This window comes from Panicum virgatum, chromosome 2K (assembly GCF_016808335.1).
Source record: "Panicum virgatum strain AP13 chromosome 2K, P.virgatum_v5, whole genome shotgun sequence".
NCBI lineage: Eukaryota > Viridiplantae > Streptophyta > Magnoliopsida > Poales > Poaceae > Panicum > Panicum virgatum.
This window is the reverse complement of record NC_053137.1, coordinates 58,937,302-58,964,857: the sequence shown is the minus strand read 5'-3', so window position 1 is coordinate 58,964,857 and position 27,556 is coordinate 58,937,302. Positions and strand designations below refer to the sequence as shown.

Sequence of the window (27,556 nt, the reverse complement as noted above, 5' to 3'; positions counted from 1 at the left end):
ACATTGCTCTACACAAGAGCCATTAAATGTATCTCATGGCAAATAGGGAGTAACTCAAAATAGTATGCCTTAGTTACTATTAGAGTGTCACAACTGACACACTTGCTCTCATCTTGAGCCAAGTGACTAAGACATATAGAATTGAAAACGAGTTACCGAGATGACATTGGATGAAGATATGTAATAATTCCATAGACTTGGTCAATGACATGAATATGCAATATTCTTCTATGTACCAAGCTCTCCAATGCATCTCCATGTACCTGAAACTCTTTCAAGCATTCTTTGGTGTCCAACCCTTGTTGGACCCTACTATATTAGTTACAATCGACTTGGGAACCCAAATAGCTCTTATGCTAGCATTCGGTGATTGAATTATTTTAGTAGCATAAGTACTTATTTTATCCCTTCCAAGTCTAGCAAAGTTATATTGAACAAGTTTAGAGTTGAGTACTTTACCATTTAGACAATCCTTACTCATATGCCCTTTTGCTCGACATGTATAGCAAATTCGATGTTTGAGCTTGACAAAGGTGCTATTTACTCGTATTTTGGACTTCTGGGCATCAGTAGTCCTTCTGTGTGCAAAGGTGCTTCTTGTGGGCTTCTTGATAGGTCCAGCAGCTGCACTGGCCTGGACCGGTCTGACCGGTATGGTACGACCGGTCTGGTCAGACCTGCACTTCTGTGGACAGCAGTGAACCATATGCCCCAATTTCTTGCATCCATGGCACATTCTATTTTCTAGAAGCCCTTTTTGATTTCTTGATAATTGAGCTTCCTCGTCAGACTTGATTTGACAATTTCTTGCATAGTGCCCTTTCTCTAGACACTTGAAACACCTGATGTGTTCTAGAGTTTTCTTTCTTGGAATCTTGTGCTTGATGCTCTTTTGACCTAGTTGATGAGCTGAGCTAGTGAAGTTTGAGCCCATCTCAAGCTTCTTCACCACGGGATCGCGGTTATCTTGAGATGGTCTCACTTGCCCCTTGCCCTTCAACTTGGTCACTTCTTCTTTGAGTCTTTTTACTTCACACATAAGATCTTCATTTTCTTTTGCTATGAAGTCATCACAAGATTCTACAAACACTTGCTCAATACTAGATTGGCTTGCTTGAGAACAATATGGTTTAGTGCAAGTCAAATCAATTTGAACTTGTGAGCATGTGCAAGTGTGTATGAGAGGTTCATAGGATTTTACCGTGTTAACCACAACCTCATGAGCCATTTCAATCATCACATGTGATTCCACAAGCTTCTCATAGGATTTTTCAAGTTCCATATGAGTTCCTTGTAGAGTCACATGATCACTAGAGAGCTTTTCCAATTTAGCCTTGAGCATTTGATTTTCCTTCTGCAATGAATCTATGCGACGTGAAGAGTTTGCAGAGGAAGCTTGAGGCATTCAAGCTCCTTTCTTATAGTTTTTATTGGCTCAACTTCTTGGACGTGTTCTTTGTTGCCATTGGCCATCAAGCATTGGTGATCAACATCACTTGAGGATGCTGATACAACTGAAACTTGTCTTGATCGCCTACGGGAGCATTTCTTGCTTTCTTTGCGCTGCCCCCTGATAGGACCGGTCTGACCGGTATTGCATACCGGTCTGACCGGTTCCAATAGGGAACTAGCAGACTTCTTAGATCTTGCTCCTTGATCATCGTGAGAAGTCACAAGAGGATGAGTATTTATTGTTGCAGTAGAATACACCTCTAGTGACTCCTCTTCCTCATCTTCATTTTCACTCTCATCTTCATATATCTTCTCCAAGAACTTCCAAAGACGATGAGCTTCACTTCGTGTCTTTCTCAATAACTTCTCCTCTTGTATGGAATCTGAAAGTTCTTTGTCCATATACTCAAACAAGAGGTTAGTGACACGGTGGTTGCAAGACAAGCATTCTTTTTCCTCGGTTGACAATTTGGACAAATCATCAACGTCCTTGGGAAGGACACTTGCCTTGACAACACGCTCAAAGGAAGGACCCATGGTCCTTAGAATATTAAGTACATGAGCAGACCAAGAAGGATAGTTTGAGCCATCACAACGAAGTAGCTCAAACGATACCTCACGAGGTGTCGACATCGCGATTCTCCAAGCGGTTAAGCTTCAATCCGGAGACCGTAGCTCTGATACCAATTGAAAGGACCTTAATCGCGTGATGTCGCCTAGAGGGGGGGTGAATAGGCGTTTAAAATTAATCCTGCAGATTAAAGCACTTAACACAATTGTCAGCAACCAACCGGTCAGACCGGTCTGAAAGACCGGTCACACCGGTACTAGGCTTAGAAACAGGATTCAAACACTCAGATCGGTCAGACCGGTTGAGCAGACCGGTCAGACCGGTCCTACGCAGAACCTGCACAAAAGTGTTAATCCTCCCCTTTACGAGCTCTAGCACAAATGTAGCTTGGTAAGGTGCTTCTTTAGATGCTTACAAATGTATTTCTTAACCCTGCACACACAGAAACAACAAAACCAAGTAGATCGAAGCGGAAGCACAAATAAAGCTAGAGTACAAAGTGTGAGGTAAACAAAATGAAAATAATGCAAGGAGACACATAGATTTGTTTCACCGAAGTTCGGATTCACCACGTTCACCACGTGTGAATCCTAGTCTCCGTTGAGGAAGCTTATCGCGACCACAAGGTCAAGCTATCTCCTCCTTTCCACTATATGACCATGTGTCTTCGTGCCACACGATCGCTGCTGCAACAAACTTGCCGCTGCTCACCACAAGCTTGGGAGCTAGCCGGCGACGCCTAGCCGTCTAGGAGGCTTCTCCTCCAAGAGTAACAAATGCTTCAATCAAGTTGGTGACACAACCACAAGTGCTCAAGCTAGGGCTTATGCTCTCACTGCTCAAATGCTCTCTTAGCAAAAATTTCACTCAACCCAACTCAAAGGATTCAACTCTAATCACTCAAATCTCACAAAGAGAGGTTGGGGAGGACTTCTCAAGTGCTCTCACGGTTCAGAGATGGTTCTAGAATGTAATGGCTTCAGCACACACGAATGGGTGAGGGTGTGGGGTATAAATACCCCTCTCTCAAAACTAGCCGTTGCTCTGTCAGACTTAGACCGGTCAGACCGGTCCCCCAGACCGGTCAGTTCAAAAAAACTAGCCGTTGGACCCCGACCGGTCAGACCGGTCGGCTAGACCGGTCAGACCGGTCCAAGTAGGTTTTCTGCTCCCAAGTGTTTCTTTCTGATTTTTCTCACATGGGATAGCTATGAGCACTTTTGGTAATGTCAAACCACTGATGTTGCATCCCTCTTGATAGTACGGCATCCTATACTCAAGTTCACATAAAATGACATACAAAACACTTGAGCTTTCATGTCTTGATCAAGCCGAACTTATTCAATCAATATCTTGAGGTTGTCAACATCCTTAATTTCAGTGAGCATGCCTGCTTGAGCTAGTGACTTTGAATCTTCCTTCATATAAGAATGAAATCCATCTTTGATTCACAAGTCACTCTCATTTTCCAAATAATGACACTCTTCAACATAGAGCTCTCCATGACTCTAGAATCTCCAGTATTTTGACCCGTATCGGTTTCCTTGCTCCCCCCAAGCCAATGCTTGCGTAGCCTCTTGAAACACGCCTCTCGGTCCTCTACCTTTATCCTAGCCGTCCATCTTGGACTCATATTGATTTGTGTCATGCATGAAATCTTCGTTGTCAATTTGAATTCTCAATTCAATCTTATATACAAGCCTTCTAATTTGAGATAACATATGCACATCAACTCATGTCTCATTCACCTTTCTCTTGCTTGCTTTCCTTGTACAATAATATTCATCTCATGCGACAAGTCTTTCCAATTTGAGACTATGCAACAACATATTGTCTCATTCTCATAACCTTTACTTGTCATACAAATTTTATCATAAGTCGAATAAGCCTTTAATAGATATTTGAGCCTTCATGTCAATCATGAATACTTGCTCACATTTTCCTTTTTCTTGTTTCGCTTGTCATATACGTCCGAAACAAGCCTTCGCATATTAGAGCCTTTATATCAACCATGAATACCTTGCTCTATTTTCTTTTACAACTTTTGCTTGCCACTTTGAGTCCCACATAAACTAACAAGCTTCAACACAATATTAGAGCCTTCATACTACACAAGAATACCTTGCTCTTCCATTCTTCTTTCTCATTATAGCTTGTCACATATAATGATTGTAAATGGGACATACACATTTGCTTGTAATACATGAGCTATATCATTCCACAAATTAAATATCTGCTCATAATCTCATGCAAACAAGTTAGTCCTTTAATCGTATTGTCAATCAATACACCAAAACCCACTAGGGGCCTAGATGCTCTTTCAATCGCCAATCTCCACGGGATCCATGTGAGTTTTCCTCCCTCTTGTCGTATTCCTTGTGCGGCCATGGCGGCGCTTCTGCAGCCATGAGTAGAGGATGGGGTCCTGGTGCTCACGATTTTGCATTAGATAAGTGAAATTGTTAGCTCATGTTCCTGTAATCTTGCCAGCACAAACTATGGTGTTTGTACTGTTCTTGTGTGCCACTACTTAGCAGCTGTGCGATTGAGAGGAGCAGCTGCTTAGATTAGATTGCCCACGAGGGAGATGGATTGGGAGGAGCTCGTGGTGTATTTGTGGCTCGGGTAGGATCAGATGAGCACATAAGAAAAGAGAGGGGTGTGCTGGTGATTATATTAGAGTTGTTACTTGCCCATTTGGAGGACGAAAAAGAAAGAAGCCAGCTATTGGGATTGCTTGCTTGGTGGAGGGTGAGGGAGAAGACAAGCCTGAAGGTGGAAAGCCAGCTAGAGAATAAGAGGCTGGGAGCATTTGGAATACATTATTCAGAACATATCACAAGTGCTAGCATATTCTTCAGAGATTGTATTCCGTGGATGAAGTAAAAAAATTGGCATCATATTTTTATTTTTTTGTTAACCCAATTCATGGTAGTCTTGGCAATTTATGGTTGTTTCTGGTCAGATGTTTCTATTAACTGAAAATTCATTGTAGTTGCTTCAAATTCAGAATTTATTTTTGTCAACCCAATTCATGGTTGTGAATTTGTTATATTGTTATTTAGTTAATAATGTTGTTTAAAATGTACTTTGGCTTCAATGTGGTAGGAGCTGGTACCACCCCACTTCACTATGCTGCTTGTGGTGTAAATGCTGTCTGTTTTCAAGTATGTCCTGCTGGTCAAATATTTGTATCATCCCAAATAAAGAGATGGCAACCAAAATTAACTGGATGATGTGTTCTCTGTCCCATTGCAGGGATGTTGAGGAAGCAGAAGTTGCGGCATACTTGGAAGGGATTCGGCAAAAGCAGAAGCTGCGGCATGCTTGAGTCTAACAGCTTGTTTTTCTTTTTGACATGTGCGACTACAACCTACTTGCTCTTGGTGGCATCGATGACACATGAAGCAAGTAGAATGAGCATGCAAAATGAAGTTCTTTGATCCAAATGAACTCACAAGTTTTGTCATTAGGTCCTGTCAAAGACTGAGTATTATTTTCAAGTTTGTTTATTTGTGTTCCTGCATAATAGACATTTGTGTGTTCCTGTAACTACAACCTACTTGTTTATTTGTTGAACTCGGCATAATATAGCTCGCTTTGGCTAAGAAAAATGTTGTTGACTTTATTTGTGTGTTCCTGTAGTAATAATGGATCTAAAACTTTTGAAACTAAGTATTATGTGGGTAAATCATTTTTTATTGTTTGATTAGTAATAGTCATTATGTTGATTTTGGTATTTGTTTGGGCATTAGGGTTTTCTACTATACAATCAGTATGGGACAACCATTTGAATTGAAAAAAAATGTTTTACTAACATACTTTTGCTTAAGCTTAATAGAAGGGGAACCAGCAAAGGCGATGCTGGAGAGACATTGCTCGATGCTGTCACAGCTGGTGATCATCTCAATATGGACATTCAAATGGAGGAAGGAAATTTTACTCTGTGCACGTGTTTGTGTAATCGACAAAATAACTCTATATATTGTGTGAAACATATTTCTCAGTTAGGACTATGAATCATGCATTATTTGGTGCACATCTAAAAATTAACTGTGGCGTTAGCGCGGGCACCTTACTAGTCTATATGAAATAGGTCTTGCATTGATTTTATTTTATCTAAGAGCATCTCCAACAATGGCCACAACCCTCGTACAGCCTTTAGGGGCTGACCCCAATCTCACAACCTCCAATTAATTAATCCATCTAGTAAGAGGCTGTTGAGTGGGGCCTACGGATGAAGAGTTCCCTAGAGACCCCAAGCCTAGGGGGTGGAAGAGAAGATTTGGAGGCTTTGTTAGTTTGGGGAGTCAGGTAGAGAGCCTGCTGAAGTTGTTTTCTTGACTCCATATTTCAAATTTTTTAAATTAGAGGGCTTGATAGAGAGTCTGTTGGAGTTGCTCTAAACGCAAAAAAGTTTGCATCAGCCAGTACCACTTGAGCAAATAGATTCAACCAAAAAAACAGCCAGGAAGGTCGTTACACTGCTACACTACTCGATCGCAAAAGATTTGCAATGATTAAAAACTTTCACATGTTTGTTGTTGATGGGAGTGAAATGTGTGCTGGTATTCTTGGGCAACATACTTTGTAGAGTAGATTCAAACAGATATAATTAATCAGTGTGTAGATCTGAGAATTATAACAGATTGCCCCAAACCAGGGCGTCAATAATCTGATAGACAAGTACTCTTAATCTAGTAAGAAAATTAACACGCAAATCAAAGAAAAAAAACTCGCGTGCGGTTCCAAGATTGGAAGAGAGCGATCGATGGATGGAAGAGATTGCACAAACTCTTATGCTGATTTCGTCGTCGTCGGTGTGGATGCAGAGATTGCCTCGCCGGAGGGAGGAGAGGAGTCCGTTGTCCCGCGCGGCGGAGAGCCAGAGAGACGGCACTGATTTCTGTCTGCGGGGTGAACGGTTACCCTGAACGCAGTGTGGTACGTACTTGCGGAGCCCTTAATTGCTGGCAGTTATACAGAGAGTGGAGGAGACGCGCCGAATCGATCGTAATGGGCCCAACTTGGTGGGCTTGGAACGCGAGAGGCCTGCTGTGGCGGGAGAGAGGGTAATTGGGCTCACGAAATTTCCGTCTTGGGTTGTGGCTGCGAGCTGGGCCAATCAGTTGGGCTCCGTACGGTACTCCAGTCCACATAGCGCCTCCATGAGTTTTTATTTATATTTGTACAACGAAATGTACCTCTACCGGATGTATACTCTAATTCAGTGCTTGAAAACTAAAACTTAATCAGACAGAATCTAACTAAAAACTGTGAATTTTAGATAAGAATTCCATCGAGGAGATAAGAACACGCAATACATGTTGCCCACAAACAGAGGCCGAGCTAGATACAAAGTTGTGGGTGCACCCACAAGTATTCGACAATCCTTTATCACTTCTAAATTTTTACCATGTTTGCTTCACTATCACGCATATGTTGTGAAGTGCCCCTGCCCACAAAGCCACAACCACAAACTTTGAACTAGCAAAACCTAGCGGGTCTGACTCTGTACTCGTTGCCATCTTCCTGCGGGGCGCGGTTCGCACGGGAGCTCTCGTCGCCGCCGCCGCCGCTACCACACCAGTGACACCACTCAGTTGTGCCAGTGACGGCGCTGGCTTTGCGCTAACGCGGAAGTATCCGACTGGCCACACGAACGCGGACAAAAAAAATTATAACCTTGTAACCACGGACGTGCGACGCACTTCGCCGCCACCAATTCAATCATTCAAATGCATAATTTGATATTCGAACGGATCACATATCTAGATTCCAGAACAAGTTCGTCAGGAATCGATGATCCATCGAACAGGAATGACCAGACCCATCGTGTCGTCTCTAATGGCCTCCAAGCGATGGCTCCTCCTCTGCCTGCTGCTCCCGTTGCCGTTCTTCGCCGTCTCCAGCAACCCAGGCCGCGGCAGCCGCCTCGAGCTGACGCACGTCGACGCCCGCGGCCCCCTCGCGGGGCCCGACCGCGTCCGCCGCGCCGCCGACCGGAGCCACCGCCGGGTGAACGGCCTCCTCGCCGCGGCCACGCCGCCCTCCGCGCCGACGCTGCGGAGCGACGGCGCTGGCGCCGCGACGGCGAAGGCAGCCGTGCACGCGAGCACGGCGACGTACCTCGTCGACCTCGCCATCGGCACGCCGCCGCACGCGCTCACGGCCGTGCTCGACACGGGCAGCGACCTCATCTGGAAGCAGTGCGACGCGCCGTGCCGGAGGTGCTTCCCGCAGCCCGCGGCGCTGTACGCGCCGGCAAGGTCCGCGACCTACGCCAACGTCTCGTGCGGCTCCACGCTCTGCGAGGCGCTCCCGAGCCCGAGGCCCTCCCGCTGCTCGGCGACGGAGCCGGGCTGCGCGTACTACTACTCCTACGGCGACGGCAGCTCCACTGGCGGCGTCCTCGCCACGGACGCGTTCACGTTCGGCTCGGCCGCCACCGTCCACGACCTCGCCTTCGGGTGCGGCACCGACAACATCGGCGGGACGGACAACTCCTCGGGCCTGGTCGGGATGGGGCGCGGCCCGCTGTCGCTGGTGTCCCAGCTCGGCGTCACCAGGTTCTCCCACTGCTTCACGCCCTTCAAAGACACGACGGCGTCGAGCCCTCTGTTCCTGGGCTCGTCGGCGCGCCTCTCGCCCGCCGCCAAGTCCACGCCGTTCCTGCCGAGCCCGGCCGGCCCGCGGCGGAGCTCCTACTACTACCTCTCGCTCGAAGGGATCACCGTCGGCGACACGCTGCTGCCGATCGACCCGGCCGTGTTACAGCTCACTGCGTCGGCCCGCGGCGGGCTCATCATCGACTCTGGCACGACGTTCACGGCGCTGGAGGAGCGCGCGTTCGTGGTCCTGGCGCGCGCCGTCGCGGCACGCGTGGCGCGGCCGCTCGCCAGCGGCGCGCACCTGGGCCTCGGCCTCTGCTTCGCGGCGCCCGAGGGGCGGGGGCCCGAGGCGGTGACCGTGCCGCGAATGGTGCTCCACTTCGACGGCGCCGACATGGAGCTGCCGCGGGGGAGCGTCGTGGTGGAGGACAGGGTCGCCGGGGTGGCGTGCCTCGGGATGGTGAGCGCGCGGGGGGATGTCGGTGCTCGGCAGCATGCAGCAGCAGAACATGCACATCCCGCCAAGTGCGGCGACCTATAGGCTATAGGATTGGGGACATCCCGTAGTGTTGATCATTTTGGGCACGCTTTGTAAATTGTGATGTTGGAGAGGTTGTTTTGAGCTACATTTCCTGCCTTTACCGTTTCCTTAAACATTGGGGTTACACCGTTAGCCCGGAAACTTAATAGAATACCACAGCCCAGGAGACTTATACTGAATACAGTAACAGTAAGCAGTTATTGTAAAATGAATAATATTTTTTTTGAATATAGTCATCTAGGTTCAAGTCTCTTACTACAATGTAGAGTGTGCTTGCGTGTGCTCACAAGATGAGTGTACGCTATTAGTTTTGTTGTCAACTGCATGCGCACTATTAGTTTTGTTTAGGGGTGGTAATGGGCCATGGCCCTAGTGGCCTCTTCACAGCCCAATAAGATCCTTAAAATATTTAGTTCAAAATTACATAAGATTAGAGCCCGATACTTTTAGGGCCCGGCCTTTAGATTTTCTAGTTCAAAATGTTGGGCCCTTTACCACCCCTAGTTTTATTGTCAACGGTGTAGACATTATCCAGCGTTGGCGAGCTTCGGCAAGTCGCATTTACTTATGTTGGCAATGGCGTGCACATCATTCGTTGTTCTCCTCTTATTCTACATTTCAACTTGAGATACAGATATAGATTGAATTAGCATACGTATTATGAAAAGGATTCTTAATATTACTCTGGAGAGATTAAATTCAATCAGGTCACCATCATGCAATGTTTGAATGTTTTGGTGCTGATAAGGTCAATGGGGCCTTTGGTTTGTTTGATCAAAGCAAAGTAGCAAACCAACGGAAAGAGAATGGAAGATGATGTCGCACGACATGGCGTGCAAACCTGCTCTGCTCACGCTCGCTGCTGTAGTCACCGGCCTCTTCCCGCCGGTGACTCTCGCCACGAGCCCTCTCGGCTTCCGCGCCACCATCACCCGCGCGCGCCAGTTTCCCGGCAACTACTCCGCCGCGGCACGCCGCGACGGGCGCCGCCTCGCGTCTCTCCCCAACGCGTCCGCGGGAGGCGCGCGCACGAGCAGCACGGGCTCCTCCTCCCGTGGCCTCCTCCAGGCGCTGGTCGAGAACGGCGCGGGGGCGTACCACATGACCCTGTCCATCGGTACGCCGCCGCTCGCCTTCCCGGCCATCCTCGACACCGGCAGCGACCTCACCTGGACGCAGTGCGCGCCGTGCGCCGCGTGCTTCGCGCAGCCGACGCCGCTGTACGACCCGGCCGCCTCCTCCACGTCCGCGAGCCTCCCCTGCGCGAGCCCCCCGTGCCAGGCGCTGCCGGGCGCCTTCCGCGCGTGCAACGCCACGGGCTGCGCCTACGACTACCGCTACGCCGTCGGGTTCACCGCCGGGCACCTTGCCGCGGACACGCTCGCCCTCGGCGGCGCCTCATTCCCCGGCGTCGCGTTCGGGTGCAGCACGGCGAGCGGCGGGGACATGGACGGCGCCTCGGGCATCGTGGGGCTCGGGCGCGGCGCCCTGTCCCTCGTGTCGCAGCTCGGCGTCGGCCGGTTCTCGTACTGCCTCCGCTCCGACGCGGACGCTGGCGCCAGCCCGATCCTGTTCGGCGCCCTGGCAAACGTGACCGGCGGCAGGGTGCAGTCCACGCCGCTGATCCAGAGCCCCGTGGCGCGGCGCGGCCCGTACTACTACGTCAACCTCACTGGCGTCACGGTCGGCGCGACGGACCTCCCCGTCACATTCGGGTTCACGGCCACCGGCGCCGGCCGCCGGCGGGGTGATCGTGGACTCCGGCACGACGTTCACGTACCCCTCCGAGGGGTACGCGATGGTGAGGCAGGCGTTCCTCTCGCAGATGGCCGATATGCCGACGGTGAGCGGCGCGCCGTACGATTTCGACCTGTGCTTCGCGGCCGACGCTGTGCCCGTGCCCGTGCCGAGGCTGGTGCTGCGCTCAATGTTTACAAAACTGGTGGGAACCGGTCCGATTTGATCCAAACCGGCCTAAATTCAAAATTCAAATTTAAATTCAAAAAAGTGAAAACTCCTAAAAAAATTCCTAAAAATACTTCAAGGTGCGACGAATCTAATGGTGTCAAATTTTCTCAAAAATTCATTCATTTAGTATAGTTGGCGGAATTTAGAAGTTAAATAAAAAAAGAAAAAAAAGCGATGGCCCATTAAGGCCCACGTCGCTCTGCATGCATAGATAGGGTTCTGGACAGTCTGGGGGGAGGTGTCACGCGACCCCCAGAACCCTGTCCGCCCCCCACCCGCTCCCTGTCCGCCGCCCGCAGCCGGGAAGCCGCCCTCCGCGCCCGGCTAGCCGGCCGGTTAGTCCGGTAAGCCGGCCCGGGCTCGGATCTGGTCTCCAACCGGCGCGCAGGGGTGGTTAGCCGGCCGGTATCGCCGGTAAGCTGGAGCGACCGGGAGAGAAGGTAAGAATTGAAATTTTTTAATAGAATGATTGGTTAGGTGTATGATTTAGAATATTAGATGATTTGTTTTAGTATTTAGCTTAGAGTTAGGTGTACGGCTGATATGTTTTAGGTTTTAGGTAAGATTTAGGTGTAGGAATTAGGATTTAGGTAAGATTTAGGTGTAGGATTTAGGATTTTATTTATGTGATTGATATGTTTTTGTTGTCTATGTATGCAGATAGACAATGGCAGGCAGAGATGTTGTATGGGAACACGGTGAAAATCTTTATCCCGGATGGCGATGCAACTATTGTCGTACGCAGAAAGGAGGAGGTGGTGCGACTAGATTGAAACAACATTTGGCTGAGCGCGGGGCAGAGGTGGTCCATTGCAGGAATGTGCCACCTGATGTGTGGGACTTCTTTCAGCGTGAGATTGATAGGGCAAAAAAGGCAACTGCTGACCGGGCCCGAGAGAGGTTGAGACGGGAGAAGGCTGCAGCGGAGGGAAACTATCCCGGTGATGAAGAAGATGAGGAGGCTCAGGTGCAGCATGCCATGGATCTATTGAGAGCGGAAGCAGAGTTCCGACGGGGGGGGGGAGGGGGTGGAACAGAGAGGAGGTGCATATGAGCGCGGAGGGGTAGTGGTTCGACGAGGGGGAATGTTATGCAGAGGATGTTTCGAAGGGCCACTTCACAGAGGGAGAGTCCTGTGGTGGAGGACTATAACTTGGCAGCTGGTGGGAGAAGAGGAATGATGCAACCAAGGATTGATACAGGCTCCTGGATGCAGAAGGGTAAGAATGCAAAGGAAGCTATTGGTAAAGCTTGGTCAAAGTTTTTCCATATTGCAGGAGTACCAGGAAGACAGACTGACAGTCCATACTTTGTTAGCGCGGTCAGGAAGACATAGAAGTGGGGTAAGTTTCCTTTCATTGGAATGACACCTATGAGCTTACATTCTTGTATCTCATGATTTTCATATGGTTGCAGGTGAAGGTATCGCATCTGTCAGATCCGGGACAGCGGGACTGCTTATAGACATAGAATGTTCTAGAGTAAGGGATAGCTCATGGATGTACCTTACCTCTTTTGTAACTACCCGAATAGGCATAGAACTAGCTGCAGTACAAAGAAAACTACGCGATCGTGTTGTAGTAGGACTCCAACTGTACTCGGCTAGGACTTTCCATGTAACCCTGTTCCCCAGATATATAAGGGCGGGAAGGGACCCCGTCCAAACAATCATCAACACCTAAGACAATACAAACCACACAGGACGTAGGGTATTACACAAACTTGCGGCCCGAACTTATCTAAATCTTTGTGTTCCTTGTACCATCGAGTTCTAGAGCCGTCGATCCCTACCTACAAACCTTACTGCTAAGGGTATCCCTGAGCAGGCTTGGTGGTAAATACCGACAGCTGGCGCACCAGGTAGAGGATTCGGCGAGTTCACCAATGAATTCGATGGCCGGATCAAGCAACGCCAATAGCGTGCCAGAAGGCACGACTTTTGTTTTCGGTTCTTGGGCTTGCACGGCTGATGGAACGGGAGGCTTTTCCAGCCACCTCATCATGGCTAACTCGCCTAAATCGAAAGCCCGCTCCCAACTCACCGGCATCCGCGAGTCCGCGGATCTCGACGAGAAAAGAGTCCCCCCCGAACTCGACTCGGACAACCTAGGAAACGTGACAACTGAAAACCGAACTCTTAGTTTGGTCAAGTTCGACACAAATTCTGACTCCGAAAAGCCTTATTTTTCCAAAATTCTTGGAAAATACCTGGCTCATCTGAAGACAATCAAACGCCCCATGATCAAAAGCTCAGAACTACTCGCTGGAGTAGATCAAGTTTCACGATCGATAGAGGGCTGCATCAAACTTGCAGAAACCGCTCTCAGCTCATCTGCGCCTTAGCAGAACCCTAAAGCACTAAACCCGCCACAGAAGAGGTCGGGCGACATGCTCTCAGGGATCGATCGGGTAAATTCAAAGCTTGCTAACTGCATTAAGGTGGCTGAATGCACTATGCAAAACAAATAGCAGAAATCGGAAGGAGGAATCTGCGGGGGAGCTGGTGAGACAAACTCCCGGCTTGTTCGGATGGGACCGTCTATCTCCAGAATACCTTAGAGGCCTTCACCGAAACCTGCTCACACTCGGACTCCAAAACCAGTCGAGTCCAAAGTTTGATCAGGACTTTGATCGCTTCATTAACGGTCTCGAGAACTTTGAACCAATTGACGATCTTGAAGAGTGGTCAGACAATGTCGAGTTGTTCATGAACGCCATGGCTAAACCAACCGAGCATACCGACGCTCTTTTGGAACTGGCCAAACTTAAAAAAGGAAAAGCCAAGGCCCCAGAACAATCCAGTGACTCAATCTATGATAAACCCTAGATTAAGGAGCCTGAGAGGCTAACTCCTACTCAATTATGGCTACACTGGATGAACGAGAACGCCCTCCATGTAGAGATGGGCATACCGCTTCTCGCTCACCCAAAGCATACATGCTAAAAAATCGGTGGGCTAACCGACTCCGAATCCGAGTACTCCTCCGACCCGGAGGAACAACTAGACGACCTAATCCAGTATAGTAAACAAGTCGAGTCCAACTCGGCTAAGAAACCCGCGTCCGATCAGGACTCTCTTCCTAACCTGATTTTATATGCAACGCCGCATCTCAAGAAGGCACAAGATCCCAACGCTTCTGCCTCACAGCTAGCGGATCTGCCTTACCAACAGAGCACTCTTCTAGACCCGTCCTCAGGCAAACAGGATCAAGAAATTCAAGACGTCTGCCGTGAAATCCTCATGGTTCGTATCGCCGAAGAACCTAAGGGCGATCCCACAGAGCGACTCAACCTCGACGAGTACAATTCTGATGATTTCAACTAGTACCTTTCCGACAACATGGAAACTACTCCTCCTACAATCACAGAAGCCCAAGTCACTACTGTTGGCGCTCCTTAAGTATCCATTTTATCCCCTGTTTAACTTTGATAATGGCATGAATTTAATATCAAAATCACTAACCATCCTAACCTCGGCCCAATTATTGGTCGTTTTCGCGTTTGCACATATATTTTGGAGGTACTTCGTTTTTGCAGGTTTTTGACCAATTTTGGAGCATGAAATGACGAGGCCCACGATCACACGATGACACGAAGAAAGACGAAGGCCAAAGCCCGAACAAAGGACCGAAAGCCATGATGATTAGAGGCCCGTTCGTGCACATCCACCCTCCAATAAAGCCCAAAGGACAAAAGCCCACAAGATAAGATCAAGATACTTCGGGGCTAAGCAAAGCAAAGAGAGATTTAAGGAAGGATTTTCCATCCTATCCTTTTCCTCGAAGAAATCTCGAAGATAATGACGTCTAATGGGGTGCAATCATGAAAGGCATAAACTCTAGAAGACTCCAGGAGACTTGGGGAGAAAGGAGGACACGAGGCGGCGAAGAAATGGGCCAGGCCGGCTGGCCTGGGTCCATTGGGCCGGCCAGCCCAGCCCCTTTTTGAGGCGGTTCGGCCTCCCCTTTGACCTAGGGTTCCCCGAGGCTATTTAAAGACCCCTCCCCAAGGTTCACGCAGAGATCAATTGGGGAGATGACGCCAAGGAGCAGAGAAGATAGAGGGACACCTCTCGGAGAGCCGAGGGTCGTGCTAGTTGTCTAGGGTTTGCCCTAGCCGACGTGGGAACCTTGCAAGGAAGACCACGTCTAAGTTCTGGAGCTAGGATCATCAAGATCAAGGTAGGGCCCCGGTTGTGATCTTGTGATGTACACTCATTCATGGTGAAGTTATTTGTGATTCCGAATGTTTAGCGACCATGTTCTCTCTTTCGATTTCGTTCTTTTCTTTGGGTTTGCTTCATCCTAGATCTATTATCGAGATAGATCGCTTAGCATGATCTTGTAGTCATTGTGGCTAGAGGTTCATGGCGGAACTACCAAAGGGGGTTCGACTTGCTTCAGGGTACTTTCGTCCAAAGGGGCGGCGTCGTGACAGGGCGTTGCCACTGAGTAGGTGGGGTATCGAGGGATCGGATTGGAGATTTTGAGTTTAAAGATGCTTTTCATTGAGATTCACATCTATCTTACTTCACTACATCTAGCTGGAACTACAGCATATGCATGATCTAGGTGATCTAGATTGGTTATCTCTAACTTTCTCTTGCTACCTTCGGTGTTTGTCGTTTTTAGTAGTTTAGATTCGTTTTCACCATCTCAACACAAAGGATCTCTATGCTAGTAGATTGTTTCTTGTATCTTTGGTTCTGTGGATTGATAAACCTTGGGGGAATACTCTAAGGGAAAAGCTACACGAACCGTGCGCTTGCGGTATATAAATCGGGGGCGCTAAGGAGCGTCAACAACTACCAAGGAGGATCTACATGCTCCTCCTCCTCCTCCCCCAGCGGTGACCGTCACCGTCCAACTGGACAAACAGCATCCAGTAGAAGATCTCTATGAACGTCGCCGCCAGCTCAACCAGAAGAGGGCGTTCAGGCGTCAGCGCCTTGCTAACAGCCTTCAGGAACAGCAAGGCGACAACTACGACTACTCCAACTGCGACCTCCGCAGTGTGATCAACATTGGGCGCGATGCGCGCAACGTCATCATCTCAAGAAGAAAGGAATGTGAGGAAGTCGAGGCATACAGCCCTTCTTCCAACTTCCGCATCCTGCCAAAGGCTTCCGCATCTTTCAAGAAGTACAAGCCGGCAACCACCAGTACTCGCCCTCAGGGTAAACTACGCACCCAGCATCAAGCTAAGTCATCTCAGAGCGGAAACATGATCAACAAAGTACTGCTACGCAAGTGCTTTATCCACCCAAAGAGCTCTCACACGATCTTCCAGTGTGACTCACTCCGCAAGGCCCTTGGGGCACCTCTCCTGAAGGAGACACCACCGATAAATCTAGTCGACCTCTGCATAGACTAGTTCTACTCCAAATTTAGTCTACCATCATATCGACTAAGTTCCTTCTTCGAATAAATTTTATGCAGTCATGTAAATCATTGCTCACGTCTAACGAGCAAGGGGTAGGTCTTAAGAGTCAGAGTTTGTCATTTTACAACTATCGTAATTTCGACAAATCCAAACAAAGAGGATTTTTCATATATCGACTACTTAGCTCTCACTCACACGACCAGTACCCCATCTCAAAAGCCTTGCTCGGCTCAAGCAGCTATCGAGCGGTTTTTATGGTTCATACTTGAGCGCTTTTTGGGCATTTACGTCTTGGGCAACCCGACGGGGTTCATACATAACAGTTCTGTCCTAAAAGACACTCTAGTCCTCTGGTAGGACACCCTATTCGCCCCGCCCGAGTAGGTTTTGGATACTCTTTCAGCACCTTCATCTTGGGCAACCCGACGGGGTTAGTACCTAACAGACTTGCCCTAAGAGTTACTCCAGTCCTTGGTTAAAAGGACACCTTACTCGGCTCGCTCGAGTAAGTTTTGGATATCTTTCTGACATTTACGTCTTGGGCAACCCGACGGGGTTCGTACCTAACAATTCTGTCTTAAAGATTACTCCAGTCCTTGCTTAAAAGGACACCCTACTTGCCTCGCTCGAGTAGGTTTTGGATATCTTTCTGACATTTACGTCTTGGGCAACCCGACGGGGTTCGTACCTAATAGTTCTGTCTTAAAGATTACTCCAGTTCCAAGTTAAAGGGACACCCTACTCGCTGGCTCGAGTAGGTCTTGGATATCCTTTCGACATTTACGTCTTGGTCAACCCGACGGGGTTCGTACCTAACAGTTCTGTCTTAAGGATTACTCCAGCCCTTGGTTAAAGGACACCCTACTCACTGGTTCGAGTAGGTTTTGGATACTCTTTCGGCACCTTTGTCTTGGACAACTCGACGGGGTTAGTACCTAACAGACTTGCCTAAGAGTTACTCCAGTCCTCAGGTAGGACACCTTACTCGCTTTGCTCGAGTAAGTTTGGGATGTTTCTAGAATATTCACGTCTTGGTTAACTCGACGGAGTTCAATCCTAACTGTCCTATTCCAGAAACCAATCCAGTCCATTAATAGGACATACTACTCGATACGATTGAGTAGTTTGGGTCATTTTTGTAAACAGCTGCATACTATCTGGGTAACCAAACAAGATCTATCCTAAATGGTCAACTACGAAAACCCCTCAAGGAGTACAGATAAGTTCTTGATACACTAAAATAAGTTGACACAAGTTTCCCGCTTGCTTAGCTTACTATAGGAATCTCCGTTACAGAATCTTTTTGCCTCGAGTACTTGACGGGTATTACTCGCTTGCTCGAGATACAAAAAGAACTCCTGTTTTCCCTTAGTACTCTGAGTAGTTGTCGAGAGCTGCATGTCTTCTTATCTATCAAGAAACCCCTTATACCTCCTAGATACTCTAAATGAGATCTCCCCCCGATTTGGACAACAAAGTCCACAATAGCTACGCGCTAATAAAATATTTCCTTTGAAAAGGAAACCCATACTAAGCTACGGCTTTGAACACCCCCATAGTGCTATTCCCACTTGGTTAATCCCGAGGTATTCAATCCTAACCGGTTAGCACCATGGTTTCGGAACTATACAGATTCGATTCTATTCAAGAATGCATCCCGAGGCACTTACGGATACAATGCATCGTATCTACTGTTATAACTGAGTGGGCGCGATGCCGCCTACACTCAGGACCCTCGAGTGCAGCTACTTGACACAACAAAGGATTCCATAATCCTACCTCCAAGTACTTAACATTACATCCAATATTTGTTCAAAGTACTTCTAGCTCACATGCCAATTCGATTACAAGACAAGCTTAAGGAGACTCTGCCCTACTCAATGCTTCTACAATCTGATCAGCCACCCTGGAGGTTTCCGCCAAATACTCACGGAACTGATCTTCTGTACAGTCAGCCTTGGCACCTTGTCCAAGGGTGTCCAGACGAGTGGTTGGCCAATAAGACTTCACCAGCCCAAGCACGTGACCTACGTACTGACGGGTGATGTCGGAGACAAACCTCTTGAAGGCTCCAAGCACCCTGCGAAGCCTCCCAGCCAGCGTGAGCGATTCGTCTCCATCCTCTTGTGGGATATCCATGGCCTCTGCCACCTCCAGGGCGGCATCTCTGACTTCTCTCAGCACCACGAGTTCTCGCTGCATCGAGTCTCGAGACTCTGACAAAGTCTTGAGTTGTTGCAGCACCGTCACTGCCTCACGGTCAGAGTTCTCTTTGATCTTCTTAAGCCTCTATATTTCATCTGCGTTGCGGTACATAAGAATCTTTAAATCCAGTACCAAGATTTTCTGAATATCTAAAGATTTGGCACAAGCTGTGTACTCGACTGAAAGAAAATCTTATAAACACTAAGCAGATCTACTAGTCGAGTGCATATTAAATGCCAAAGACTAACCTTTTTTAGATTGGGAAAGCTTCTTCAGCTTCCCCTCAAGAGTAGTCTTCTTAGACGAGAGTGTTTTAACCCTCTCTTTGAGAACATTTAGCTCTATCTCATTTGGAGACTGGACACTCATTCGTTCCAGTCCTTCCAGCAAAACAAAAAGATCAGAATACTACTCGATCTACTCCAAAAGTACTCGAAGTATTCGACTACTTACTTCTAGCAGCTTGACAGCTAGCTCCACATTCTCTCCTGGCAAATTGCTTCTCGATGTGACCTGGGAAGCACTCGCCACCACCTCTGTAACAGCCCTCTTGGGCACTTCTTCAATTTTTCCTACAGTATTCCCTATGACTTGGGAATCTAAAGGAAGAACATGCTACTTAAATTATAATAAGGGCAAATAAAAGGATATTTTTCCTACAAGGCACTACAAGCTTAACTGCAGGGGTCTCCGCAGGCTGTTTATTATTGCCTCCCTCAGGAAGCTTCTTGCCTTCTCCTTCTTCTGGAAGCTTGCTGCTTCCACCACCTTCCGGGATCTCCTCGTTGGCCCTCTCAGAATGGGATAAAGGAGAATCCAGAAGCATGGAGTCGACCATAGCCTCCGCATCACGAGCACTCATATCGGGAGTACACGGGGGTTTCCCCAGCCCCGGCTGAGAATCCAAGTGGCTCTCTGCCCCCCATGTCCTCTCCCAGGACTGCATCTCTGCAAAGACAAAGTAGTTACAAACTACTAGATTATAAACAGATCCTACACATACAAGTTCTAAAGAACTTACGCAGGAGCTCTTATTAGGGCAAACTCCTTGATGCCAAATTTGCGGGCAGGCTTTGTGATCATGGCCAGCTTACCCGCATCAACGGTCTTATTTATTTTGGAACTACTCGCTGAAGGAGTAGCCCCGATCTCACTTGACGGGTCCACTGTGGCGGAGGGGACAGTTTGTGCCACTGCAGTATCATCCCCAGATGATGAAGTCCGTGGCATCTTAGCCGCTGGACTTGGAAAAGCAAAAGCACAAATCAAAACTTGCAATTTGACAACTATGAAGTACTCGATTGCAAATATAACTAGCTACTCACCTGTCGCTAGTAGTTTTGGAGGAGCTGCTACGCTTCCTCGCCACTGACCGAGTACTCCTCAGGCGCTCGGTCTGGGCATCAGCACTTGGAGTGGGGCTGTGCTCCCCATCACTTCTTTCTCCAGACGCTGCCTCATCTGCACAATTAAGTCTGGACATCGGTACTACTTATATGAAATCTCATATGAGCATACTAAGATTTGATTAACAGATCAAGGAAATTGGAAGAAGAAAAGGGCGAATAAATGTCTGGTAGTGAAGGACTACTCTTAAAGCAATCCACGTCCTCCTACAGAAAGCAAATCCTAGCAGAATTACACTATGATAAAGTACTCGATTTCTACGTATCGACTACTCTTATCAAGTACCTGCTTCGGCGGATTCACAGCAGAAAATGTACCAGGAACAACTGGGATTTTCTTTACATCCTTCAGATGTCGTTTTACTCGACTAAAAACTACATCATCCGAGATCTCTTCCTCCGAGAATCTTGATGGATCAGCTGTTCCCTGATACTGGAATCCGAACGATTCCCGAGCTTGCAATGGCTGGATTCTTCGCTTCATCCAGTCAAACATGACTGCCTCCCCAGTCAACATATTTTGTCTCAAAATGGCAATCAATTGAGTCGTTCAGAGATTTGACTCTCATCGACTGGTTTTTTATTCCACTCGGGCCATTGGATTGGAGGTCCGGGAGTAATGGATGGAAAACTTCTCGACTGGTTTTTGACATAGAACCACTTGGGCTTCCATTCGATCACTTTATTACTAAGGTCATAAGGGATATATACTCTATCTCTTCTTTGCCTAAGTTGGAGACCCGCGCCCCCACTACATCTAAGACGAATCTGTTGGGCTGCGGTTTCAAGTGAAAAAGAAAGCGAAAGTGTTCAAAATGGGGCTTGATGCCCAGAAAAGCTTCGCATAAATGCACGAAGATGGAAATGTGAACAAAGAAATTTGGGGTCAGATGATGCAACTGGATCCTGTAATAGCGCAGGAGTCCAGAAAAGAAAGATGAGCAAGGAAACCCCAATCCTCATTCCGAGTATGAGGTGAAAGCAACAATTTCTCCCGTATTTTCATATGGATGATCCGAACCCAAGGCAGGACGCCATTGGATAACGGATATGGGAGTTAAAAGACCTTGCGACACTAGAGATTCCAAATTAGATTGGGAACACTTACTGGTATTCCACTCTTCATCGCGGGTTGGCTCCGCAGCCACACCCTTCCCCTTGGTTGATTTCTTGGGCGCCATCCAAAAATCCACAGATCGCTTCACGCGCATAAACTGGCGGAAACCCTAAGAGGAGGATGGGGAATGACAAGGAATAGGAACTTTGGATCTGAGAGCTTGAGAGTGGAAAGACAGATCTAAAGCAATAAAAACTAGTGGCGGCTGGTGGGGTAAACCTAAGTTACCGTTTTATTTTATAATGGCCGTGGCAACATGGTAAAAACACCCAACAGGCCAACAATCCGTTGCAAATCGCGGAAATAATGGGATTTAAAAGAGACATTTCTTTTCTGAGATTACATTCTGGAAAAGAAAACACTCACAACCCTAGTTGACTACTCGACACCCTTTTCCTTAACTGGGATTACATTCCAAAATAAGGATAGGTACTCGACACAGTACAACTACTCGACATTACAACTCGAGTACTTTTTCAACTTTACAATGATTCGGACCTGCATGCCTATCGCCTGGATCTCTTGGAGCTTCTAGTCGACGTCTGCTGTAGACTAGATCGGTTCGAGGCCATGACAAAGTACAAACTTGTTATTCCCACTAAGGGAATAATGATACATGTATCCTGGGAGAAAAGTTACAAGAATATGAAGGCAGATTACAGTAATCACCTCGCAAGTACTCTTGTAGCATCTTCTGGAGAAACTTCTCCTTCTCCAAGAATACGTTGTGGCAAAATTAAGCTTCCCCGCCAAGATGTCAGTTCTTGGGCAGTCTCAACCTGGGAACTCCAAGAGTATGACACAACTAGATTCAACCAATCCACAAAGAACCTGCCTCATTGGAAGATGCAAGGACATGATGACCAAAATAGATCCAATGAGAGTATGGGAGTGGTAGGATGAGGTTGCAGGGACTTCTCTTGTCACTCGCAAGTTCTCTTCTAGCATCTTTTGTTAGAAGGAACTACACAAATCTCAGGAGGGCGAGAGCAAGAACACCAAGGAAAAGTCATGGTCGCTACACTTTGGTGCTTCTGGCAAAGACCTCTCCCCTGCCTTTTATATCTACAAGGAGACTTGCTGAAGGAGAACCCGTGAATCAACAGTGCACGTTTCACGAACGCATTCATGACAGCATTCATGGACGCAGTCAAAACTACAATAATACAGATTCTCCAAACAGTAACGTCTCGTATGAGCACTGAATAAAGAGCCGTACATCTCGGGTTTTATTCCTGAAGTTATTTCGGGTGCAATTAGTGTGGCGGATCCAATTGTATTATTTTTCTGGGATTTTACCCGAAAAAGAGGTCTTTTCGGATTCCGGATCTGATGAATCCTGCAAATAATTTGAAAGATAAAATCTGATGCCACATCTTAAATCCTTAATTCCAAATCTACGCTCGGGGGCTACTCGCAGCAAAAGAGATTTTGATTTAAGGCTCGGGGGCTGTGGGATATAGGCATCAGAGATTTATTTTTCATTTTTTTTGGAAAATAAAGAAGAAAAAGACTGAAGTGACCCTCAGCCTGATTCTGCGATTCAACCTAAGGCTCGGGGGCTACTCCATATGAAGCGCGAGTACTTCGCGCACCATATATGATAAAGGTTTTGGGGCTTGAGCACCTCACAGTCTCGAAGCAAACGGAAGTACTTGAAGGACTACTCGACGTATTTGAAGGATGGATCAGAAGCAACCAGAAGGATGTTCTGACTACTTGAAGTACTCGAAGACGCCCAGCCAAGTGCTCGACGCCTGCTGGACTCGGCTACGAAGAGCTCGGGGGCTTGTCAGACCCGGGACAGCGGGACTGCTTATAGACATAGAATGTTCTAGAGTAAGGGATATCTCATGGATGTACGTTACCTCTTTTGTAACTACCCGAATAGGCATAGAACTGGCTGCAGTACAAAGGAAACTACCCGATCGTGTTGTAGTAGGACTCCAACTGTACTCGGCTAGGACTTTCCATGTAACCATGTCCCCCCATATATATAAGGGCGGGCAGGGACCCCCTCCAAATAATCATCAACACCTAAGGCAATACAAACCACACAGGACGTAGGGTATTACGCAAACTCGCGGCCCGAACCTGTCTAAATCTTTGTGTTCCTTGTACCATCGAGTTCTAGAGCCGTCGATCCCTACTTACAAACCTTACTGCTAAGGGTATCCCTGAGCAGGCTTGGCGGTAAATACCGACAGCATCACCCACTGGACGGGATATTGATGGCAAGTACCTTGATCAGAACAAGCAAGACTTGAAGACGAGGTACGTAAAGTTTCAGAAAGACTGGCTTTTATTTGGCGTCACGTTGATATGTGATTCATGGACTGGCCCGACGAGGATGAGTGTCATCAACTTTTTGATATATTGCAATGGGTCATGTGGTTCCATAAGTCTATTGATGCGAGTGGAAGAACTCAAGATGCTGCATATTTGTTCAAGGTAGTCCCTAAACATGTTCCATTCATATTGACTATGTTTTGATATGTTACTAAACAATATGTCTTTGTTTGCAGGAGATTCGAAAAGTGGTGGAAGAGATTGGACCGGAGAATGTCGTGCACGTAGTCACCGATAACGGCTCGAACTACAAGAAAGCAAGCAAGGGACTACTAAGTGAGGTGTATGAACACATAGCTTGGACACCTTGTCTAGCACACACCGTCAATTTGATATTGAAGGATATAGCTCGAAGGCCTGAATATGGTGTTATGATCAAGCAGTGCAAGTGAATTTCAAATTGGTTACACAATCATGGTCAGTTGAATACAATGATGAGGGACGCAATCGTTGGTGAGTTGGTCAAGTGGAATACCACTCGATTAGGAACCAACTACATGTTCCTAGAGAGCATCTATCAGAAACATGATCGTTTCATGCAGTGGATGGCATCTACTGAGTTCCAACACAGCAAATGGGCAAATACCGAAGATGGTAGATTTACTCATGCAAGTTTTGCAAGTATGGAGTGGTGGGATGCATTAAAATATATCATCGACACGGTTCAACCAATATACAAGTTCCTCCGCTTCGCTGATCAGGACAAGAAGCCGAACATTTGCGAAGTCGTGATGGCCTACCAGACTATGAAACAGGAGCTGCGGTCATTCTTTGGAACAAATGTTTCCACACTGAAGTAGTATATTCAGGTGGTGGACGAGAGGTTAGGTGACGTGTTCATAGGCACGTATGTGGGGCCAGGTAAGCACACACGAGTCATCTATTTTTAAGCTCTATTGACCTGATGCTTATTTGAAGTGATTTATATTTTGCAGCTGCTGTCCTAAATCCGAGGTATGCATATATGATGGATCCAACTCAACAAATGTTTCGTGGACTCAAAGATACATTTCAGCGCATAACGGATCTCCAGAGCGCCGTGCAGGCATTGCAGGAGTTTGACGTGTTTCGGCAGAAGGTTGGCGAGTATGGCAGTGAAATGACAATGCGGATGACGATGGACCCAAAGACATCCCCATGTAAGAGTTACTCCGTACGACATTGTTGTTTTCTCTATTCAAATATATTGCTTACATATTCGGTTGCACATGCAGCGTCCTGGTGGATGATGTTCGGATCAAGCACTCCAAAGCTGCAGTACCTTGCCTTGAGGCTTGTTTCACAATGTTGTTCGTCCAGTGGATGCGAGCGGAACTGGAGTACTTTTGCCTTGCTGCATACAAAGGTTCGCAATTGGTTGTCGCATAAGAAACTTAACAAGCTTGTCTATGTCAACTACAACCTTCGTCTCCGACTTGAGGAGGTCTCTGGCCCACTGATGCGTGAAGAAGGTGATTTCATTGACTAGCTGGCCCATCTTTCTTTCTATGATGAGAATAATCCGGTGCGGGAATGGATGGAATATGGTAGATCTAACCGGGCTCCAGTTCTGGACGAGGATGATGATGACGGCGACATCCCTCTCCCGTCCCATATTGTCAGAGATCAAATAAACGTGTCAGATCTACGTGAGGCTACGGGGGATGATTCCATCAGTGATTGGGCACGTAAAAATGTGGGTGACACTCACCTAGGGAAGAGGAAGTTGCAGAAGGGACCTACGAAGGGTCACCCAAAGCGTCGAAAGGCAAAGGAATAGCAAAACCAGTGAGCAGCGACACCGAGACTGATGATGGCGAATGTGAGCATAGTCCTTCGTATCAGGAGTTCAAGGATAGCAGCTCGACCAATGATGATGATGATAGTGACGGTGCTGGTGCTGGTGGTAGTGGTAGTGGTGCTGGTGGTGCTGCTGGTGGTAGTGGTGGTGCTCGTGGTGTTCGTTTCACAAGTATACACTGCATATATAAATGCACACATATTTCTGACTATGAGTATTGACTACTAATTATGATATATGGTTGATTGCAGGGGAGACTCAGTTCACACATGCTACTCAGGACACCGATCATGGAGCACAGCAATCGCAGAGGAGAACAGGTGGACCGACGGACAACGACACTCCACAGTACTCTTCTTCCTCCTACAGCGATTCCAGGCACTCTTTTCACTACCCCATTCCTGACATCAGCATGCAGCCACCGACGAGATGGGTGTACGAATGGGAAGACCCTCATTTTTACACTATGTTAGTTTAGGAATGGCAGACAACATCGGCGTGGACAGCCCAAACTTGGTAACACTACAAGGCTGAGCTGCTTAGAGTGCGAGGTATCGCTTTGATGTCCACCGCCGAATACCAAACCGCGTCCCAAATGGGGGTCTTCTCATTCCTACGTTGAACTTTTATTTGATGTGTATAAGTGTATGACTCCGTATTTATATGCATGCTTATTACTATTGTATTTGTATGCATGATTATAAATTATTGCTTTGGTGTGGTTATTTATATTAATATTTACATAGCTCATGCCGAAATTTCCTTTTATCTCACACCGGGGATTTATTTTTTAACCGTCGGAAAATTTCTTTAAATCACCGGTATACCGGCCAAACCGGCCGGTAAACCGGTCTAACCGGCCGGTATACCTGTACGAACCTGTTGAACTGAGATTTTTGAATTCAAATTTGACTTCGACCGATACCGACCGGTTTCCGGCCAAACCGGACCGATATACCGGTACCGGACCCCGGCGGTTTGGCCGGTCTGGTCGGTAAATTAAACCCTAGCTGTGCTTTGCGGGCGGCGCGGAGTACGACGTGCCGCGGCAGAGCTACTTCGACGCCGTGGACGAGCGCGGGAGCGTGGCGTGCCTGCTGGTGCTGCCGACGAGGGGCGTGTCCGTGATAGGCAACGCGATGCAGATGGACCTGCACGTGCTCTACGATCTCGACGGCGGGGCCTTCTCCTTCGCGCCGGCGGATTGCGCCGGCCTTTGATTCAGTCGTTGTCCATTCACAGCTCGGGAATTGTATATACTCCCCCGTGGCCCCGTCCCAAAATAAATATAATTATAGAGATAAAAAATTTGTCCCACAAAAAATGTTAACTTTGATCCACCTACCACAAAAGACAAAACAGTTTCCGAAATATTCTTGCAAAAAATAACTAATGCATCATCCACTCCTACCACAAAAGACAAAACAGTTTCCGGAATATTCTTGCAAAAGACAACTAATATATCATCCACTCATCACTAAAGACAAGAAGTATTTTGATAATTTTACACATAGCATTGATTTGCGTGCTCAGTCCTAGGCCCTGTTTGGTTTCTCCTAGCATTCCTAGCACACGAATTTCAAAAAAAAATCTTGTATGCATGAAATACTAAACAAAGTTTATTTGAAAAACTTTTTCGCGGATGAGTGTAATTTTTCGCGACAAATCTAATGACGATAATTAATCGATGATTGACTACAAAATTATTTAAAATACATTATTTAATATCTCTAATTATTGGTCAAAATTTATACTACTTGTGTTAGGAAGCAAATCAAACGAGGCCCTAGAATTACATTTATTTTGGGACGAGGGAGTACGTTGTTTCATCTTGCATGTCTTCTTGCTTTATCCTGTGGGTTTGATGCTCAGCCATTCAGGTGTCCTTTGTGCCGTGCAGTGCAGCGACTGAAGTTCGCTGGTTATTTATATGCTCCGTTGACTACCTACATACAACTCTTTACACTTTGTACATCTCAACTCTTTACACTTTGCACATCTTAAAATTTGCCCTTTCGAGGACAGCAATAGAATAGATCAGTTGCTCACTTTCTAACATGGTATCACAGCTACAATTATAGTTGGCCATTTGGGCTGCCCGACACGGCACGACCCGGGCCTAACTTAGCCCACTGTGATTAGGCCAGGCCTAATTGGCTCGGTTACTTATTCGT

At 47.3% G+C, this 27,556-nt stretch overlaps 1 long non-coding RNA gene and 2 pseudogenes across 1 annotated transcript; all 3 read left to right on the top strand.

Moving 5' to 3' along the window:
- The first annotated feature begins 4,346 nt into the window (after positions 1–4,346).
- LOC120690178 lies at positions 4,347–6,062 on the top strand. The gene is made up of 3 exons (XR_005681613.1): positions 4,347–4,370; positions 5,132–5,190; positions 5,282–6,062. It is a non-coding gene; the product is annotated as an uncharacterized LOC120690178 (long non-coding RNA).
- A 1,808-nt stretch (positions 6,063–7,870) lies between these two features.
- Positions 7,871–9,182, top strand: LOC120695521 (annotated as a pseudogene).
- Positions 9,183–10,003: 821 nt separating this feature from the next.
- On the top strand, positions 10,004–26,602 carry LOC120695520 (annotated as a pseudogene).
- The last annotated feature ends 954 nt before the right edge of the window (positions 26,603–27,556 follow it).